The sequence below is a fragment of the Ceratina calcarata genome, unplaced genomic scaffold, assembly GCF_001652005.2.
Source record: "Ceratina calcarata isolate Rehan_Ccalc_2016 unplaced genomic scaffold, ASM165200v1 scaffold399.2, whole genome shotgun sequence".
Classification (NCBI taxonomy): domain Eukaryota; kingdom Metazoa; phylum Arthropoda; class Insecta; order Hymenoptera; family Apidae; genus Ceratina; species Ceratina calcarata.
The window spans coordinates 138,714-160,146 of NW_017163310.1; the positions used below are offsets into that span (position 1 = coordinate 138,714).

The following is a 21,433-nucleotide window of genomic DNA, read 5'->3' on the forward strand; positions in this document are numbered from 1 at the left end:
TAAAATAAATTTTCATTTGTATATAATATTTTTGTCGTTTCAGCGAATTTTATTTAGTACAGCCGAAGGATGATCGACGGCCGAGAACGAATTATACGATACGACCCAAGAAAATGGAATTAACATCGGGGACAATGACTCCCCGTCGAAAACATTGGGATTATAAATCAATCAATCTTTTGTAGTCGATGGTGAAAAACAGGAGCGTCGACTAACTAAGTAGAGGGACCGAAATGAATAACTCGAGTGATATTTAACCTCCGCGGATCCTACGAACTTTCATAGAAATCCACCCCCTCCTCTCTCTCGTGCATAAATCGGTTTATATTCCTTCGACATTTTATTTTTTTTCACGGCTATTCAAACGCCCAGGACAATTTATGTTTTTTCCCTTTGTCTATTAACTTCGGCGCCGACGCGAATCTATGGCTCAGGTGTAAGCGGAGCGCAACGAAATTTTGACGAACGACTGCAATTTTTGGTGGCCGTCATACACCACGGCTCTTCGCCTTTTGTGCATGAATAGGATTTCTCGATGCCGCTGTGTCAAGCTTTACGATTCACCGTAAATATAAAGCCAATGGGAAGTATAGATATAAACATTCGTATGATACAACGTATGAGAGTGGAAAAATTATGCCTGAAATTCTCGAGCGTACACAGACAGACATACTGTCAAATATATTCATAATAACTGAATCATAAATACAGAACGTCGGAAACATTTTAATCAATAGGACTGTTTCCCAAAGAACGATTCTTGTACTTGGAGGAACAGGGAAAATCAATTTCGCGTATGGAAAACTAATCGAGCGATGGTCGGACAAGTGTTTGCTCCTCGTTCAAACGGTTTCCGTAATTAAATGTTTCCTCTTAATAAACCGAGGGAACGGAGAGGCCAGTCGGAGAATCGACGAGGAGAATGGATGGGTTTTTTTATGGGAGGAACAACGATTTCACGTGACCGATCGGGATCTATGACGCGAGGAAGGACCGATTTGAATCGGTGCTCGCGTCGCTCTAGAAACCGGGCCGGTCCGTTCGTTCGAAGGCTGCCGGATCGCGAGCCCGAGACGAATCGATTGCGAAAAAGGCAGTTCGAACAGGTTTTTTGCCGCGCTCGCGAACTTACGGAAATTGCGGGACAAATCGGCCACGCATACGGAACGGCTCGCGTCCCTCGAAATGGAAACTCGATTTTAGATGTTAATCCCAGCGAACTATTGAAAACTGTACAATGGAATCGATGCGAATATCGTTACATGGACAATGACACAGTCGAAAATACGCTAACTAATTAATAATGTGTAGATTATAGGAGGACCGTCTATAGTTATTTCGTTAATTAATTATACGAAACCATTATTATTTAGTACTTGTCCCTCTGTACGACTCGCGGCAATCACATTAAACAAGTCTGAAGTAAATGGAAGTAGGAGCACAGTTTTACCAACGACTGTGTGCACTTCGTATCGGTACACCGAAAGTTCGGTTACGTAATTAGAAAATGAATTAATTTAATTAACGAAAACCGTGCATTACTGAAATGACTGACAGACCTATCAAGGATCGATAAAATTTATCTGTTCCGCGGTGGCTGTGCACTGTATACCGAAGGAGGGACGTCACCAATCATATAATTGATGTTCGATTATTGTTTAGCGCGTGTGTCAAGACCAACGCAATAACGCTGTTTACGCGCAATCGCTGGTGACGGTTCACTGGTGCGAGACGAGATTTTTTACCATAGAGGCCGGAGATTTTCAAGGAGACACTCGTAATGCTTCCGAGGAATAATTATCCTTGCGGTAATTAGAAGAGTCATTTTTATCAATAGGGGAAACATGATTGTTTTTTTTTAATTATCCGTGATGAACAGAGAATGACTAACGATTAACTAAAATTCCTTTAACGTTAATCATCAACTCTCTGAAAATCGTCAACGATACTTGTAATTCGGTAGCGGTTTGTACTCGTGCAATTTTTCACGCGATGCTGCTGCCTGTACAGAAACGAAACAGTGCGTATCGGTCATTCGAGGAGGCCAGGCAGTAGAAGTAGTAGCGGCGCTTCGTTGTCAGACAGCGTGACGACGACGAGACTTATTCTCTGCCCTGCGTCAACGAATCGTCCGCCGCGGCATCATGAACTCCCCGTTTCCTCGCTACCTCTCGCTCTTTGAACGACGAGATCCGCGAGTCCCGCCGCTCTCCAATCTTTCCTTTCACCGCCTCTACTTTCATGCAACTGCCGTGAATCGCGTTGTCAGCAGCCGCTTCCTCCGCGGATACCCAGCGAAATTCGTAATTCCGGCGAATGTTTGAACGCGTACACCCTCGCGTTTTACCAAGGCTTATAGTCGCCACCGTTCATTCCGCAGTAGCTCGAGTGATCGATATGAATATTCTTGGCTAACCGTGCGACTTGGGAGAAATTCTTGTTCTCATTTCGTTTACGAAGATAATCCTATTAGATGAATTTTTCAAACGGACACTGGTTCAATCTTAGAACCTCTAAATGAAATGAGAAATTTAAATTCATTCGTGAAAATAGAGTAACTTATCACTTGATAATGAATTATTGAACGGATAGAGGAATATAGTGATTTATGTAGACGAAAATAGATATAATATTGAAGATATCAATTTGCAGTCAGTGCCCTATTAACGTTCTGCGAATTATTTAATGTTCCAAGAATTACGTAGGATAACTAAATATATCATAAAACTGATAATGAAATATCGACAGTCTTCAATGATAGCATTGTTAATTTTAATAATACCATTTTTTAATTTAATCCTCACAAATTAATCATTTTATCCTCTATTTTACATGATTCTCTCTTCATACAATCTTTGATTCTGAATTTGAATACTGAATGCGCAATGGAAATTGAATTCACGAAAATATTTCATGATACAATTAATTTCCTGTAAAAAAATTCAATTTTCGTGGCGCAACGTTTTCATTAATAAGTCAAGCAGAGTTAATAATTCTTCAATCAGGGCGGGATGTTAAAATCCGGACGCGAATGAAGTTCCCGGGAAGGAAGGAATTGCTAGTCGAGCGAAAAGAAATTTTCCTCGCGTCCGCGGACTCTATTCCGATAAATTTTCCCCAAAGCCCTACTACCGTACCTCTCCGGCGAGTCATTTCCATATCCAGCGGATAAATTTTTTCGGCCCTGCGCCACGGAGCATCGCGTCGGCGTGAAATTCGTTTCGCCCGATGATTCATAAGCCTCCGTGGCCTACTCGCTCTTGTTCCCCGCGAACAAACGCAATACACTGCGTATCAACTCTAAAACCTATTCAAGCTACCATCTCCCCAGTATTTTATTAATAATTAAACTAGTTTCATTTTTCTCTATTAAAACGATCCAAACTGGGAAAATTGTCTGAACACTCCGAAGGGATAAATTAATGTAGTCAAGTGATTGCACGTTTTCATTTTACTCTGGGTGCAACGATTCATCGGCTGTTCCGAAGGCAAACGGGTTCGATGACGCGCGAAGAGGAAACACATCCACGTGAAAGCTTCCTTTCGGTGAAATAAAGAACGAAGCATGAAGCGGGCGCGGGACAAAAAAACGTACACGAATAATTTGTGTGGGTACATTTTCTATTTGAAACTCGGGCGAGTGTCTTTTTCTTTTGTCGAAAGCCTGTCAAACGAGAAGATCGCTTTGATCTGAAACGGCGAAAAAAAAAGTGCGCACGAGGGAAGATGTTCACTGCAGTTTTCGGTATTTAAAGATACGGCACGTGTCATACAACCTATCCGAAAAAAATATATTCAGAACATTTCGCGTGAATGAATCCTTTCAATTTAGACAATCAAGTGAGATCACTTGACACACTATATTCTTACCTATCACAGATTTTCGCGTTAGGTACACGAAGTTCGATTAGTTGGAGGGACTGTACTCAGAAGAGCGTCGATTATCGACCAGCGGCAATCCGTTTTTCGTGCTTTTTGCAAGCTCCGCGCGTTTACCTTGGCTATTACGCGGAATCGAGCGCGGATACCAGTTTTTCTTTGTATCTTACCGGCGCGGGACATTATTCCGCGAACAATTGCCGTTGCGAGAGAGCGGAAACGTTCGCATTGTCGTACTCGTCGTCTTTCGTTGTTCGCGGATGCAAAACTGCACGCTCTTTTAATTCTTTAGCATTACACAAAAGCGAGTCATCGCGGCTCCCTGAATGCTTGACTCGCGTTCGCGAGAAACCAGTCTCATGACGATTATACAGGCGCGAACAGGGTTGCACGTGTAAAATCATTCAATGCGATTTCTTCATTTCGCTTATGCAGGACCGATTAGCTCCAATTATTTTCTTGGAACATAACGTCCATTTAACTGTCTCAAAGCTACGAAAGAATTCCCCCTTTGCTGATTCATTTAATACGACTCTTGACAGTTCTAATTATGTTCGCAGTACATGAACATCTCAATTACTCAAAGCCCCGATATGAGACAGACTTATGGTTTCCAGATAGGACGAGCTTCAATGTTTAATATCGCTTCACGTGTTTCGAGTAAAAATGTAGAAACAGACTTATAAATAAATGGACAGACGCGGCTTAATCGCGTTCCTCATACGTCGTCTCGTTATTAATTTTCTATTAGGACGCATTAGCTATCACATTAACGTCACGGTATTTATAGCGCGGTCCGACTAACGCCAATTCGTTCGCGCGACCGATAAATTAAACGCGATCTTCAACCGCGACGTGATCAACCATTAAACGTAAAAGTTCACTCGGTATTTTCGGAACGGTCACAGATTCATGAAGCTCGTCCCGGGAGGATGATCAAATGTAAAAAAGCACAGAATAAGAATGCGAATGAAAATACGAATTTCACGAGCAACCAGTATTTTAACTACTGTGTCGTTTAAACGGAATCCGCAAATGAGATGGAAATCGGAGTGACGTGCGTGACTAATATTTTAATTGCAGCCTGTTTATCGGTAGTCAGAAAACGCGAATAGGGGTAGAATCGCGGCGTAGACCGCGTGGCGGGTCTGCGAATCGAATTCGCTTTCGGAGGTCATATGCACATGCGGCTGCTTATCGCGCGCGCGTGTGGCACGGGGAGGGTGATATGTGTACATACGCGTGTACATATGTGCATGTGCACACGAGAGGCGAGCGGGCACCCGTGGCGGCTGCGGCAGTGCACCGTCGAGAGGGAGTACAAACGGCTGAAAGCGAAACGTAAACAAACAGGTAGCTCTTCATCCAAACCAAATAGGCGGGGGAGAGTAAAACTGCGAGCCGCGCCGCGGAAACTTTCTTTTCCCTTTGTTCCCCATTATATTTCCACATTACTTTTTTAAACGCCCCGTTAAATAGTAACCGGGCGCGGATCTCGCGCGCAATTTTACCCGTTTCGCGCGGTGCAACGGGGAGGAGCAAAATGAACCGAGGGAGAAAGAAACCCGCAGAGGTAAAAGTGAAACGAGCAGAACTGGTGTCAAACCCACGCGACGCGAGCCTCGCATTGATACTTGGTCATTTAACTCTTAACTTAACGTACATTCCCCTCGACATTCATCGCTGTTTGAGCTCGGATCTATTACAAGAAATAATATTTATTCCTGAATAAATTCATAGAATTCGTACGAGAATTCAGATTGTCATATTTAGAAAGAACGAAATCAGTTTCTAGTTATACCAGAGCTTAAACTATTTTCTATGCGAAAATTCGATTTCGCACGGAGATACTAGCCGTAACCGAAAAACTGTGAAACCACTACCGGAGGTTAGATGACAACGCGGGGCGAGGGCGGTGGTTGACTCCGTTTATCTCCAAGAGGCATACATTTTGCAGCATCGTGATATAGTGGTCGTAAGTCTCGACACCGCAGCACAGAACGTCGTTAAGGGACGCAAGTCTATCGACAACGACGACGTCGTTTCCGACGTCGTGGGACTCCTAAGAGCAAGATGCTCTGCTTTCGTTGTCTCGAGATCACCAGTTATCAGATCTAATCGAGTTCTATGTAAAAAATCTCTCACCCCTTTTCTTATTACTGATATAACGATTTTCTCTAATATTTAAAACGCAAGATTGAATGAATCTCTTTCGAGAATTGAATGACTTAAACTACAATATCAGATGAACAGATATATGAAAGTAGAAGAGTAAACGTGAAGAGTAAAAGAGGAGTACAGTAAACGATGAAAGACGTAGCAATTTGGATAGGAGTTCTATAAATTTTTTGTCAGCTTCTTGAGAAAAAAGGTATTGGAAGGTGGGCCTGAAATCGTCGAGCCCTGCGAGAGACTGACAAGAATTATTAGTGGGTGAAGGTAGCCAGTAGCTGAGCCGGTGGGATCAATACTAGGCAGACGTCCGTACAGTGTGGTGGAGTGCACTTCTCCTACACACAGCTCTAGGCTAGGCTAGAGCTAGGAAAGGCTGGGACGACGAGGAGGTTGGGTAAGGTTAGATCGTGAGATGTCTACGTAGACTCCCGATCCCCATAAACTAACTCGACCCCCGAGCCGACGATGCAGCCCACCACCGTTCGGCTTCCGCTTAGACCAACAAACTGCTCCTTACGTTTTTTTTACTATTATTCGTTCCCTAACAACAATACAATGCTTTTTCATTTAATTAACTAAATAGAAAAAAATCGTCATCTGATTTTAAATATACTTTGCACGACTTTCGTATTAATTTTCTCTCAGGTATTTTACAATCTCGAGTTTTATATGCACTACGTGTCATAACTGCAAAACCGATATAAGATTTTCGATGAAAATGAATCTGCAGATGACATTAAATTTTCTCACGATTAGGTGCATTCTTAGTTCGACGTCTTTCATGGACACAAAGCATCATTCTTTTTATATGACGAATACTATACTTTCGCTCGGTAACTCTGTCGTCATTTTGAAAACTTGAAACATACCCAATACTTGTGAGCGGGAGTGTACGCGTATACTTAACCGGGAAGTAAAAATAATCTCGGGGAACGTAGCGCAAGAAGTTGTGAAAACTAGTTAAACCGCCCCAAGGTCGGGACCGTGAAACTCGTCCAATTCGCGGTGCAATTCCGCGCACACATCCTTTCCTCGGGTATGACAGCCGCTACGGCAAGATACAGTTTGGCTTATGTAATCCGCTCGTAACTGTGCGCGCGGTATGTACGCGTATCTATGTGCACATAACCAGTATCAAAATCTGCGATTTCATCGGCGCATCGAGTTCGCGATTTTGTATACTCGCGTACGAATTTCTGCTATCGAAAACAAGCTGCGCGCGAGACTCGGGGGACAGTTTCGAGACAGAATCGCGACGATTGATCAATTGAATATTTCGATTAAAAAATCAATGAGATTTCTCGTGTTTTTATAATTAAAAATTGCGATCGCGTCGAAGCTATGAATCAGATTAATCATGTAATTACGCAGTGTAAATCGGAGGAACGCGAAACAGCTGATGCGGTAAACAAGATGCATGCGTAAGAGTGACGGAGAAGAAGGAATGCGGGTAAATCGAGAGTCATCGGAGCGGGTTTTTCGCGAGCACGCGAGGGGTGCGCGTGAAACGGTGTAAGTGTACGGAGGGGGGTGAGGGCGGGAGGGAGCGACTGCGTGGTCGGACGCACTCACACGCGCGCGAATACTGATGATCATTCACGCCACTGACCTACTCTGTTGCACCGCGGCGAGAGGCAAAGGGCGTCCGTGGGTGGAGGACGGGCGCGAAATGACAGAGGGCGAACCGCGAGGGGTAGAAGGGACCGAGGGGCGAAGAAAGCCGCGGAGAGACTTTCGAACGAGGGGGGTGAAAAATATCGGAAGGGTGAAGTGGAACGGAGAGCGTCGAAGTAGAACGGGCGGGTGAAAGACAGTGGGAGATGAAACGAGGGGGCGAGAGAAGGAGAGTCTGTGTCTGGTCGACAGGTCTGGGCCTGCGTAACGACGCGTGCACGTCGGTGCAAGCACGACGATAGAGGGTTGAGGGTTGCACCGAGGTAGTAGAAGGGTGTACCAGCGGGACGAAGGGGTGGCCGATGGAGTGGGGTTAGGCGAGTCGCAGGGGGTGCGAGTCGGCTGGTGGGCGAAGGGGCAAGCGCGCAGGGGAGGACCGCGGACAGAGGCGAGGGAATGGAGAGCGACCGAGGGGCGGCAGGGAACACGGAAGGCTACGATTGATCCGTGGTCGCCCTCCGCACCCCCTCTGTCCTCTCACTCTTCCATCCACCCTTTCGTCCTCCGTTTGGCCCCTCTCTTTGTCTCATCTCTCTGACCATCTCGCTCTACCTTCGCGTCACGACCTCACGAATTCATTGTGCACTTTTGCCCGTCCTTTTTCTCTCAGCGACCATTAGCTGTCCGTTCGGCTCGCCTCTTATTAGCATAGTTGCAAATTCTATGCCACGACGCCCGGTGGTCTCCTCTTAACGCTTGATTGGAACCCCCCGACGCTTTGTGTGACGTGACAGGTACACGCGTCCCTTCGGAAACTACTCCCGGATCCGCCTCGAAACTGTGCAAGCCTTTACTCGCTTCGTGGAAAAAGGAAATTCGGTCTTCCCTCGTTGAAAAACCGACGCCGGCGATCGCCCGACGCTCGGCCGTCGATATTTCGGATTTACATAGCCTTGGCCCGAGCGTTCTTAACACTGGCAACGACGATTAACCGCCACACACACGTAATTATACATTGCCCATACTCCTTTCCACACGCTAACATTTTCATACACGACGAGTTCCATCTATTTTTAAATTCTTATTTCAATTGATTATAACAATCATAACGACGCCTATAGATAAGCGACGAACGCACGTGCCTGCACATGGTTAGATACATAGATGACGGAATCTTATTTTTTTTCAATTTCAAACAATGCAGCAGGATACCAGCAAACGGGCTTATCGACTATCTAAGAAAAGACCAAGCCCAATTAAAACGACTCGGAGTCGGACTTGTGGAATTCAACGGAGACAATCGGTTACCACGTATCGCTCTGTTACATTGTTAATTTTAATGGGACAGTGTAGCTGCGCACTGTTGTACTCCGATTGTAGCTTTTAATGGTTACAAACTTCTAGAGCGTTTGCACTTGATCCTGCTTTTTAAACTAAGCCCACTGAACAATGACAACGTAATTTGTTTCATAAATACGAAGACGTTACAAGACTCAAGTCAGCAGGTATATTATTTTTCGCAAGGTACGAAACTACTTTTTTTTAATTGACGGAGGGTCAGGTGTTCTATCTCAACTATACGCATCTTTGAAATCGTCTGGGAAATTAGTATTCCGTTCGGTATCCTTGATTGATGACATTGCGTTTATCGAACGGCGTGCAGCAACAGTACAGATTATTCATCGCGTTAAAAACCGTTTTCACCCGTCGCGTCGACGCGCATTTATACGAGTATTACATTCCAATAAATGGAAGTTAACAATTGGCCAGGGAAATTGGCATGCACGCGTGCTGCGTGACGTACACTCACGCGAGAAACCGAATGCACCAACTCTGGCAGACAGCGTCTGATCAAACGTAATCACGTCTAACAATAACTTCAATTAGTTGGCAAAACGTTTGCGAAGACGTGCAGTGGAAGCGTTGCACTTTGGCGTGGGAGGGAGGGGGCTAGATCCGCGACGATTTTTTACTCTGACTGTATGCGTGTGCAGAGACTACCGTAAACAGAATTATGCAATACCGAACGTGCTACCATTAATTAGAGTAACTTTGTTGAACCCCGCGCGCGCGCGCGCGCACGAGACGTGGTCACGCTTTTATATTAATAGCGTGCGAAACGTTTTGACACCGCGGATTTTTAATTGAGTATGCATATAACGCGGGTGGATATATCTAACGGGCATTGCTCGTCGGTAAACAGTTTCAAACAATTTGATACTCTCTCACTTAAATATAGCGATCTGTGAAAGATAATACTTAAAGTAAATGTACTTCCTTACATCACGACGCTAAAGTAGTTTTCCGATCTACAGATTTTCTCCTATTTGTTCTACGTCAGAAAACTAAAAAAGAATCATCGATCATACGTTATTCTGTCACTGTAGAATGACAGCGAAACCACGAGACGGTCGTTACACAATCCCGAAATGAGACCTTTGGATGGGTCATCTAAGGTCCCGGGTTAATCGCCTTTTCACCTTTTTATCCACGTAGTAACAAAATGATTGTGTCTGCCATTGCTCGAAACTTGTTTATTCAATTCCCGCAAAAAAAGAAACGAGCACGCGTGGGCAGATACGTAAACAGATACCTGTTAAGTTCAGTATGCAACGGGAATATACAGCGGCGGTCAAGAGCGAACGTACGGTTCGCACTTTTCAACGATTGTTAACGTCTGTATAGTTTGATACGGGACTTTCGAAATTACAAATTAGCAATGCGCTCATTTATTTCTGCACTAATTCTGCCTCTAACGATTACTGGTTACTGGCTCACGTTGTTGCATTTTATTAATCGGCTTGTTCCACGCAACAGATAACGTTCACTGCCCCAAATTACAAGTTTCCCTATCATTAAATAGAAGTCTCATGATTTTTACTGCTCGGAGCCACTGTGGAAATAAAATTCACAGAAACTATCCAAGTATCGTCTACGAATATTATAGAAGCGTGTTAAGGATGTATTGGCTATACAATCAACCCCAAAAGTTTATGCNTGATTTCTTTTTAATTATGGAAAATGCATTCTTCTAAAGTACATAAACTTTTGGGATTGATTGTATGTATAGCCAATACATCCTTAAGTTTCCACTGACAAGTTTCCACCAACTTTGGAACTGATGATATTATAAATATATTAAAAATAAAGTGAGCGGGTTAAATCTCTAAAATAATATCGATAACGGTGTGGGAAAAACACGACAATGCGTTATCGAGGAAGACGTGCAGAAAATCGTACTTTATCGCAAACAAAAAAAACATTCAAATTAAATGCAAGAATCAGGTTTCTCTACAAATCAAAGATTGCCCACTATTTTACAACTCAACATAAAATAGTAACGAGAGACGTGGTAAGATTTCTATTCCAAATATTGAAGCACTTTTAACTTCGATATAACTGATAGCAAATTGACAATAGGATTGCCACTGAAATCTAAGCGAAGAGAACGGGAAAATAGGAAGAGGAAGAGAGAGAGCTCGACTACGTATATCCGCAGGGGTGCGGTGAACACATTTGTGTGCCGTGAAAATTCAAACGGCGAGACGGTCTTCCGGACGAGCGAAAAACGCTTTCCCACCGCGTTTTGTTGAAACGCGTGTGAAAACTGATTTTCACACCATCTCCCTATTCGAACTAATAGAGAACAAGCTTTTCGGAAACAAAAAAAAAGACGACTGGTACATAATTGGATAAGAATCTCGACGATCTTGTGACGGAGAGTCAGTGGCGATGAGGCGTGCTGTAGGACGGCGTTACATGCGAGCGAGGCGTTACGACGATAAATCCGATTCACGCACTATCGACGCGTTACCTAATAGCCGTGGTACATACGTACATACGTGGACGGTGGATACACAGGCGACGTCACGTGCCCGAGACGAGGCACCTGCGCCTCACGCAAAGCAAAAATAAAGGTGCGCGAAACGAAGTGTAGCAATTGCCACGGGCTGGCACACGATTGCCCGCGTCTATGTATATGTATAGACGCGGAATCACGCTCTATCCTGCAACGGCATTTTATCTCTTCAAAAATGTACGTGTTTGTAACAAACTTTGAACAAAGTGCATCCATTTAACCCAGACTAAATACGTTAAAACTCCAATTCCGGATGATCAAGGGATCTCAATCCTTTTACCATCGACCGGTCCGGACTGAATTTGATACAGACAATGGATGGCTTTGTAGCTACGGCACGTGGTTCATAACCAGCGGACTGTACGTTGTACGTACGCGCAATGCGTTACCTAAGAACGCGTAGACGCGCAATTTCAACCGCCCCGTCAGCCCCGCCGCGGCTGCCGCCGCCTCCGCCCCGACGCGGACCATCTATGAAAAACAACGTGCACGTGGACGCGCATGCAACGTTGGTCGGATCGATCTGCAAACAACGGCAGACAATAATCGCGTTTATCACGCGGGAAAATACCCGGTGAGCAACCGTGCGCCTCGCCGAGGGTCACCGCGAAAACCCGGGGATCCGTAATGAAGTGTATATCAAGGCAGCCGGCTGCTGGACTCACACTCTCTCTCTCTTTCCATCTCTATCTCCCTGTATTCTATCTTCCTTTTTTTTCCCTTTTTCGATGCAATTTCTCCGAGTGCTACGCGCCGCGCCGCGTCGCGTCGCGACGCAACGCCCGCCATCGTTTCATTCTGTTACAGCGATACACTCGACAGTGCGTGGCTTTTCCTGGATGGCAACGCGACGATCGCGTTTCCCGGTGACAGGGAAAAGCTGTGGACATAATGGGCAAGCGTGGAATTACAGATGTTTGATCACACGTTTCGATCACGTGTACGTAACGTCCAGTTTTGGCAATCGTAGTCTGAATTGTTTACTGTAGATTTTCAACCATGCCCACGATTGATCCAGGCAGAATAGAAATCACAGAAGAAATGCTACGATCTGATCAAATTAACTTGAACACGCCTTCCAACAAAACACAGTTTCATGCACTCAACGTCTTCGACTGTTCATGAAAAGATTTTATAAATCATGGTTGAATCATCGATACTCCGTATAGTTTCGCTCGGTTCTGCGTCTGTGCGCCTACGCTGCCTGTGAACGTGCACACCGACGCGCGGTGACGGCGATGACGATGATCGATAAAGGAAAAACTTGCGTGATTCCGCGGAAATCGCAACAAAGTATGTAATTCCATTCACATTCGCTCGAGAGCGTAGGTGTATCGAATGTACTCCGATACATGACGCGGCCATAACTCACGTGCGCGCGGCGGAATAAAAAGTGTGAAAAAAAAAGTCGAAACCCCGGCACGTGTAACTGTATAAAGTTCCGAAACAATGCATAATTTATACTAAACGGCCCACGAGATTGTTAAACGGCGCAAAAAATGAATGCAATTATATTTGACATTGCTCCCGATAGAACGTGCAACGCATTTCTCATTCTACTGACGTGCCACCTTAAAAAGTCTGTCCTTGTAAAAGGTGTTTCAAATGCAAAAGAAAAAAAATAATTATGCAAGATTCCTCAGCTTTTACACGTTTCCCAAGCTACTGTAATTGCTAATAGTGATTTTCATTTTTAATTTACTTCCACGTGCGAACTTTCGACTGCCAGTATATAAATATAATACGAGAACCGGACAAAGAAGAGGCTTGGGAAAAAAAAAGGTATCGATTACGTGCGGCCTTCTTGCATTGCGTGAAGAAAACCGTGTATTGACATTGAGGCAATTCAATTTACGCGATGGATTTGCGTTCGAAAGCGAGTCGCGGCAGCGACTAGCCGTAAATTCCGGTTCTTACGGCCGCGATCACGAGCTATCAGCTCGGGAATAATTTATCGGCGACGATCGCATTAAAGTAGCTACAATGAAATTATTTCCTCGTGGCGGTCGACGCGCGCGGCTCTGTGTGGGTGTCCACGTGTGCGTAATGTACGTAGACACGCGTGATCTCTCGCGAGGCTGCCGCAGCGAGGAGAGCCAACACGCGCGCAACCGCGAGCTTTAAGCTCTGTCCTCACCGAATCTTCTCAAACAGAGCAAACATCTAATTATGAGAATAATTAGAAATTAAGTATGCATCATCAACTATAGTTCTCCTATCCTTTATCGATTCTGAAGAACAAATTATTTAATTACATCGAGTGTCTGTCATGATAGGCGGATATTACTTGTCTCTATTTATCCAAGTATTTTTTTATCAAACGAAAGCAAAGAGCGGACAGCAGCTTTTCTTGTTCCTGCCGGTACCAAGAATGCGAGCAATCTTTTGAGGTAAGACAGAAGAAGGAAAAGGAAAAAGAAGAGATCGACGTTGTTAGCTCGGTGAGGACGGAGCTTTACGGATGTAGCCGACAGTCGGACGCAATTAGTATTACCTAAGAATCTATATAGTCTACTCGTGACAACTATATTGCAACGAAAAGTAAGTGCGCGTGCACGCGTGGAACTTGTCCGATGTAGCAATGGCATTCCGTGCCACCTGCTACCGCACGCGTGTTTACTTTTTCTAATTCAGAGTTTCGCACGTGTAGCGGATCTCGGAAGGCCGCTTTACTCTGTTCAGCGATTGTTCAAACGCAACGCAACATTCTGCGACCCGACAATGCTTCGTATCGATTGTCCTTAACAACCCTGGCATCGATTGTTCTTTTTCTCATACTTAAAAAATATAGGAAGGGTCGGAGGAGGCTTCACATATAAAATGCGTAGATAGCTACTTTCATATTATAGCCTGCGTACTTTTATATGTACTGGTTAACCTGACGTTCTTCTCGAGTCCTTTTTTAACCCCTTAAGACCTACGTCTCAAGTACGGATCATTTGCGTTTACGCACAGAACAAAAATTGATTTTGCTTTATTCATACCTTAACGACTAGATAAACACGTTCGTACCTAACACTTTCACAGTCTGATAAAACAACGAAAAAAACTCATCGACTTCTATGTAATCTCGAGAGTCTTAGAAGTGCCATAAGTAAATAAGAAGTACCGTGTGTAAAAAAGAGATTATTTAATGATTTATCAAAACATTGCGTATGAATTCATTGTTCGATGCAATTCCTTGAATATATTTTGACAAATTCAAATGCGTTCTTACCAGGTTACACAATGAACTCAATGGGCAATAGATAATTCATATACGGTAGACCTAAATCGAAAAAGGGTAACAAGTGTTTGTTCTCAGTTTGTCATGAATGTCCACATTTTGTTTACATATCAAATCATTGTATATTCTTTATGTTATGTGTAATTCTAGCAATAAAATGTATAATACACTAACCTGAATGCATCCATCTTCATCTTACTCGCCGCACGCATGCACTCCATCTTTGTCTCGCTCCCGCGGCCGGCCTGCTCCCAACTTCACTCGTTCGCTCGCTCGCTCCCACATTCACCCTCTCTCGCTCTCGTTCTACGTAAATTCGTGCAAACGCCAATCTACGGCGTACGAAATTTCTAATTTCGAGGTCGCGGCAGGCAGCGCCGGTAAGAGTACCGAGTCCGAAATAATTACCTTATTTACTCCGCGCTGCGTAAGACGTCAAATGCGTTTGATATTCTTGCACGCGCACCGCTCGTTCCCTCCACGCCGCCGGCCACCCACTAGCGTCCTCCTCCCGTCCTCGAACAAGAGTTTTTTTGGTCCAACGACGCCTATGGCTCTGCGAATCGCGAGATCTGCGAGGGAAACGTGCGCCGTCTCTGTATACGTGTGGCTGTGCGCGTGAGCGTTTCACACCTGACTACTACGTTGGTCAGGCGAGCGTCCGTGATCAGGTTAGATCGACACGAAATCGTGGTATCGCCGTGAAATCTGCGCGTAAAATCGTCACGCGTGCCGATACGATTTATCACGGGCGAATCGCGCGGATGGGCGGCGTCGAATCGATTTATTTAGTCGGTAAAGTCTGCGCGGCGAACACGGTAGGTTAGTTGACCGCGGGGCCGAGCGAGCGCTGAGCTGACAGTAGGCCGGCGACGTCACAGTGGGCCGGTTGAGCCTTCCTTCGTTCGATTCAGGCAGGCTCTTCTATTCATTTTACATGTAGCAAGGTAAATATTTCTTACTGCGAGACAGTGCCCATAAAACAACGTCGCGTAACGAGATACGTGCGGCCGACGAGTGCGTGAAATCCGTTCTACGATCATATATGCTTGTGATATGACACACGCGCGTTTCTCGTTTCTTATTTCCTTCGCACGTTCCCTTCTTTCCTATCGTTGAACGATAGTAAACGCGGATGTGAAAAAAAAACAAAAAGCAAGTTTCGTGCCTCTCGTATGTTTTACGTTCGTCGCTGGCTGCTACTGTTGTTGTTGTCGTCGTCGCCGCTGCTGCTGTTCGCCGTCGAAATCATCCCCCTCGGGTCCGATGGAGAAACGCGAGAGACCGAATGGACAGTGGGATTGATAGAGAACCGGGAGAACCGAAGAGAACAGGACACACGGAACACGCACCTCGTACTCGCGACACGATCGCGGCGGTGCACGAGATTCATCGGATCATCCAGCGATAACAACGTCCGTATTCTTCTCGGTACTGTCATCCGAACAGCGCGCCCGAGACACGTGAAATCGCACGGTTGACAGTTGAAACCGTGGCGCCGGACGGTGACGATCCCCCGTGTACCTACAATCGTTCCCTCGTCTCGAGCTGTTGACCTTGTGCTGTTTAACTTTTGGCAACGCGTCTTCGAGTGCGTGTAGTTCCCCCCCGTGGCCCACCGTCCCCGTGTACGTCTCGCCGCGACTCGAAGTGACACGCACGTGAATCGAGATCCTATTCTGACGTGAGAAAATTTCGCTACGACACGTGACAAGTGAGGAAGTGACGGTAGCACGACCCCGCCATAGTGCGGTTAATTGTAAAACGTGATGTCGAATGAGTCGACGGCGGGAGACGGGAAAACGCGCGCTCGGACGCGGACAAAAGTAAACAAAAGTTAAACACACTGAGCGACACCGGTCGGTCGATAGGCCATCGATTAAAACCGACGCTGCGGAGCGTTTGACGTAGAGGAAGATTCCCGTGGAATTTCGTGGACGCTGGCTCGGGACGCAGTGCGATGATCGGAGAGCATGTACGCGCGTAAATCGGGGGAGCGCGCCGAACACCGATCGGACACGCGTCCACGCTGGTTGACAGCCGCGGACGTGCCAGCGGTGACGGGCTCCGAAAATGTTGATGTCAAACGCGCGCCGAGTGGGTCTACGTGGATCAAACGGGAAAGAGATAAAGAGAGTATGAAAAGAACGCGGGAGAGACGATTTCGTCTCTGTTGGTGTTGAGAGTGCGAGGAGTGCGTGTTCCGTGCGAGCCGGCAACGGCGGTACCAAAATATCACACGTGCGCGTCGGGAGAGTAACGAGATTTTTGGAGGACGACGAGGTGGGCGATCGGTGACGAGCATCGATTTCCTGGGTGAGCGACTAAAAACAAAAAGAAATGAATCGAGGAATCGAATAATTCGTCTGTCAGTCTGTCGATCCGTTCGCGGTATCTTTCTCGTAGACGTGTTCCTTGACAGATTCCTCTGATTCTTCTTTACATTCTATGCGAGATCGTTAACCGACGACAAAGATTGATCAACGTCCGCTGTTAGGGAAATTAGTTTCAAATTCTTTACACTGTTATTACCATAATTTACTCTAACATATTTGTTAGTTGAGAATAGTCCAATTTATGCTTTTATAATGATTTACGATTCCCTGCCAAATTTATGCACTTTCCTTGAGTGATAGCGCTTATCTAATAAATGACAGACCAGCTGAGGCAGTACAGGTATCGAAAACTATATATTCATCCTTCATATACGTTCTAGTGTAATATTTATAAACAAGGTATAAATTTACAGAAATTGTTAATTGTTAAATAGACAAAAAGCTTTCTACCATACAATTTTTGTACGACTACGTCAGGAAATTAATTTCTGTACATTCATTATAGAGAAAAATCCAACCATGAGGAAATGAACTACTGACAATCATACTTATTAAACTGTGTCACTCTCGTTGCGAGTGGATGATGTATAAAAAAGTTTTCCGACGTTAGGGAGGCGAACGACGAACCGGGAATCGGTGATCCTGAATGCAGTAACTATGGAGGAAGCGTAGAATTAATTAGGGCGGGAGCGTGGGTAAACCTCTTTCAGTCATACGGCCCTGCATGCTAAACAGCATAGACGTTTGACGTTTCGTGAAGGTCGCGTGCTCTATCGCTATCCTCCGCCAACCGTTTCTCTCTATCTACCGCGTACACTATCGCTCATAAGTATCCGGACACTTTTAACTCTTTGCACCCAGAATGCCAATTGCGCTGGCAGAGACTTTGACAAGTTTCCTGAATCACTAGATTGACGTTCACAAGATCAAATCTGATGTTTCAGTTTTCAAGAGAAAAACATTCTACATATTTTGCAATAGAAAATTTCATCCGTTGAATAATTCTGTTTTGTTTTATTTAATTATATCATTTATTAAGTTTGTATTTATGTTTGAGTAAAAATATCTGGCACAAAAATATTGAAATAGATGTGAATTCTAGAGGAGGAACGACAGAATCTTTATAGATCAGATTAACTATTTGTTGAAGCTAACAATAAGTCTTGTATGAATTTTTGATCGAAAGTATAAATGTGTGCATTACGAAGAGTCCGAACACTTGTGAACGGTACTGTACGTCCTCTCTGGCTGCACTTTTTCTCTCTCCATTGCGTATCGCTGCAACTCTATCCGTTTCTCTCCCACGGAGTCTTTTTCCGTCGCTCTTTCTCAGTCGCGTATCGCTATTAGCTCCAGTCGTCTCACTTTACGCACATACACTCTCGTTCATAAGTTACCGGATAGTTGATCAAGAGTATAGTCATATAAATAGCGATAAGAATAACCCGAAATCAAATTCGATCTATGAACTTTTTATACTAAATGATTTATAATAATACTCGGCGATTTTAGATACAGATTAATTTTAAAATAAATTATTTGAAAATTATAATAAGCGACGAAGTTTATATAATTGAACGATATGCTATTGTTATTTTCCCGGGAAGCTCCGCGAGTTTTCCGCGAACTCGGTCGCACGCGCGTGCTCGAAATCGCCGCGCGGATTTTCGCGACGCAACGCGTGCGTGACATTGAAGATCAGTAAAAATCGCTGACAGCGTGATATATACAGGATAACTACAGTCACAATGACAAAAGGATTGAAATTCTTGTACAAACGCGAATTCTGTATTAAAAAATTCTGGGCTCGTCTCATGTTTCAGAATCTTAATCTGTCAACGATTGACTGAACGTCGCGAGAATTCGGTGCGGAACAAGTAGCATAATACTTTTGACGATCGTCGGGAGCGGCTTGGGAAACGCGTGGAAACTCGGTACTTGCACTCTCGGTAAATTCACTTTCCGCGCGACCGAATAAATCATGAAAATCTGTTAGGATATATGCGCGGTGCTCGAGCGGTTCTAGTAGCACATATTGCCCTTTTTATGTCGACGGCGGTCGTAGAAAATCGCGCGGAACAGTGCATTAGCCGAGTTGATAAATTTGTTTTCAAAAATAGTTGAGAAGCTTAGTACGAAAATATTTACGATATTCTTATAAAGATTTATCGAGCAAGTTTCTGCTGAAACATCACAGAAAGTTGTACAACCTCTTATTCATAGTCGCAGGTATTACTATTCGTCTAACAAATATTCTTACGATATTTCATTCGTACATTTTACTCGTAAAGAAGGAAATACAGAGGACTAATAGCACATAACTACTCTTACCGCTTTTTACGATCGATCGATTTTTCCCAATCGGGCGTTGCGTTCCATTTGGAATCAAAAGAAAACGCCACAAATTAAATTTCTTCGCTCCACGGGAAACTTGAAAAAACGTGGAGAAGTGAGAAAACTTGCTTCTTACTCCGATTATGAAAAAGTTCACCGGGTTTAACGGGAGAGAGGATATCGGGAAGAAAGGAAGCCGCAGATTTGTTACGGTTTGTCGAACGTGCCTCCTCTTCTTCCATACATTCGTGACTATGAAACCAGACCAAAAGTTTGCAATAGAAACATACGTATCGTAATGCAAATTAAATTAGATTTCCCAAGCTTAATTAGATATGTTTATAGCGTTAATGGCAAGTGGTGGTTTCTCAGTTCTATACGTCCCATCGTACTTGCAATTCTATAAAATGTGCATTGCATTTCATTATTACGAACATGCATATAATAATTTGTATATTTTCATTCTCAATTTCAATGCATATTTGATCGTAATATTAATTAATTAAAAAATCATCAACTGACAACAAGCTGTTCATTTAAATTATTGCTAAAGCAGTCCGACAGAAAAGCGTACAATTCAAAATTGATATTACTCAGACTCGTGTTCCTCGGGAATCAGCTGTACATGTGTTATGTACTTAGGTATGCAATGCGCATTAATAGATTCAGGCACAGAGTTGTATCAAAGGATCAGCTGTTGGCTCGTACGCTGTTACCGTTGGGCATAAATCATGCGTTTCGCGGACGCGCGTTCGAATTCAACGGTTGCGTTTTCTGTAAACGCAAAAATAGCGTCGCTCCGTTACGAAAGAGGCCACGTCGTTTTTTTTGTATATTTTACGGACTGATTAATACGCGAAAGTATCCCGTTCAGGTCGTTAACCATTGACAAGTTAGAGAAATGCAAAGGTGACACGTAGATGACATTGAATAAAAGGTACAAATGTGAGATGATCTTTTATTGACGATTCGTTTCAATCGGTGTGACTAAAACTAGTTCACGCATCGATTAAATAATGTATCGATAGAACATTCTACGATTCTTCATTTCTAATTAATTATACAGACAATTGCACAACCTCTAAAAATAGAAGAATTCAAATACGTTTGCATTGGAAATCTATTATAGCACAGTCTGTTAACGCCCGGATTGTAAAACAACATACGACGGCGCCGCGATTAAATTCCAGCGAAGTATTTTTAATTAACTGCGTTCGATAGATGTTCGATAAGATAAAATCGAATTGTTTCCGCGGCGCTCAGGAATCACCGTGAGAGCGGGCCAGAGAAATTTGCATACACGTGCCACGGTTCACCCGATTCGCAGCATTAATCTCGAATGAGCGTGCAAAATTATTGCCGAATAACCGGGAGAAAAAAAGTGAGGCACGGAGGGGTTCGATAAGATTATCTTCGTTTCAAGAAATTGCTCGTTTCATAATTAAAAAATCGAGTACACTCTCTCTCTCATAAAAGTTTATCGATGATTTCTCTTAATAAATTCAGTTTTTATCAGGAGCCAAAGGATATACATTGTGCAATTAATAATCCGTGTATGACAGATTTTTATTAATGACATTTGTTTCGTCTTCCATTATTCATACTTCAGATTTCATAAAAGCATTTTTCTTAAGGATGTATTGGCTATACAGTCAATACCAAAAGTTTATGAACCTTAGAAAAACGCATTTCCTATAATTAAAAATAGTGCACACTTCTTCTAATTTCGATATTTAATGAGTTACATATGATTATTTGGCATTTTATTGATGTTGACAAAATCCGACCATCCCAGCGTCGAAACGGCGAACTTTTGGAAAAAAATTTCGTTTTTCCTCAATAACTCCTAAACTGCTGGTCCTACGAGAAAATTGCATAGGACCTTTCTTGTAGAGGACGACGAGATCTACAATTTCTGTATAAAAGTTTTCCTCTAGCGTCAATAGTTTACGAGTTATTTACGAAAAACGAAAAAACAGTTTTTTGTAAATAACTCGTAAACTATCGATG

The 21,433-nt window shown here is 43.9% G+C and overlaps 1 protein-coding gene and 1 long non-coding RNA gene across 10 annotated transcripts in view; one reads left to right on the top strand and one right to left on the bottom strand.

Moving 5' to 3' along the window:
* The window catches only part of LOC108626397 (uncharacterized), a 131,911-nt gene extending 116,553 nt beyond the window's left edge, over window positions 1-15,358 (bottom strand). For 2 of the 5 annotated variants that reach the window (XR_003389383.1, XR_001916689.2), the window contains exons 1-2: window positions 15,162-15,357; window positions 14,928-15,085 (exon numbers count right to left, since the gene is read on the bottom strand). This is a non-coding gene — a long non-coding RNA (uncharacterized LOC108626397). Of the gene's footprint in view, window positions 1-14,927; window positions 15,104-15,161 lie in introns of all 5 variants that reach the window. The other 3 variants (XR_003389382.1, XR_003389385.1, XR_003389384.1) reach the window with 3 other exon arrangements.
* Window positions 15,359-15,596: 238 nt separating this feature from the next.
* mamo (zinc finger protein 628-like) overlaps window positions 15,597-21,433 on the top strand; it is a 57,322-nt gene continuing 51,485 nt past the window's right edge. Inside the window, exon 1 of one of the 5 annotated variants that reach the window (XM_018027039.2) lies at window positions 15,597-15,700. The gene's annotated coding sequence lies outside the window, so the exon portion shown is untranslated. The other 4 variants (XM_018027040.2, XM_026814797.1, XM_026814799.1 and 1 more) reach the window with 4 other exon arrangements.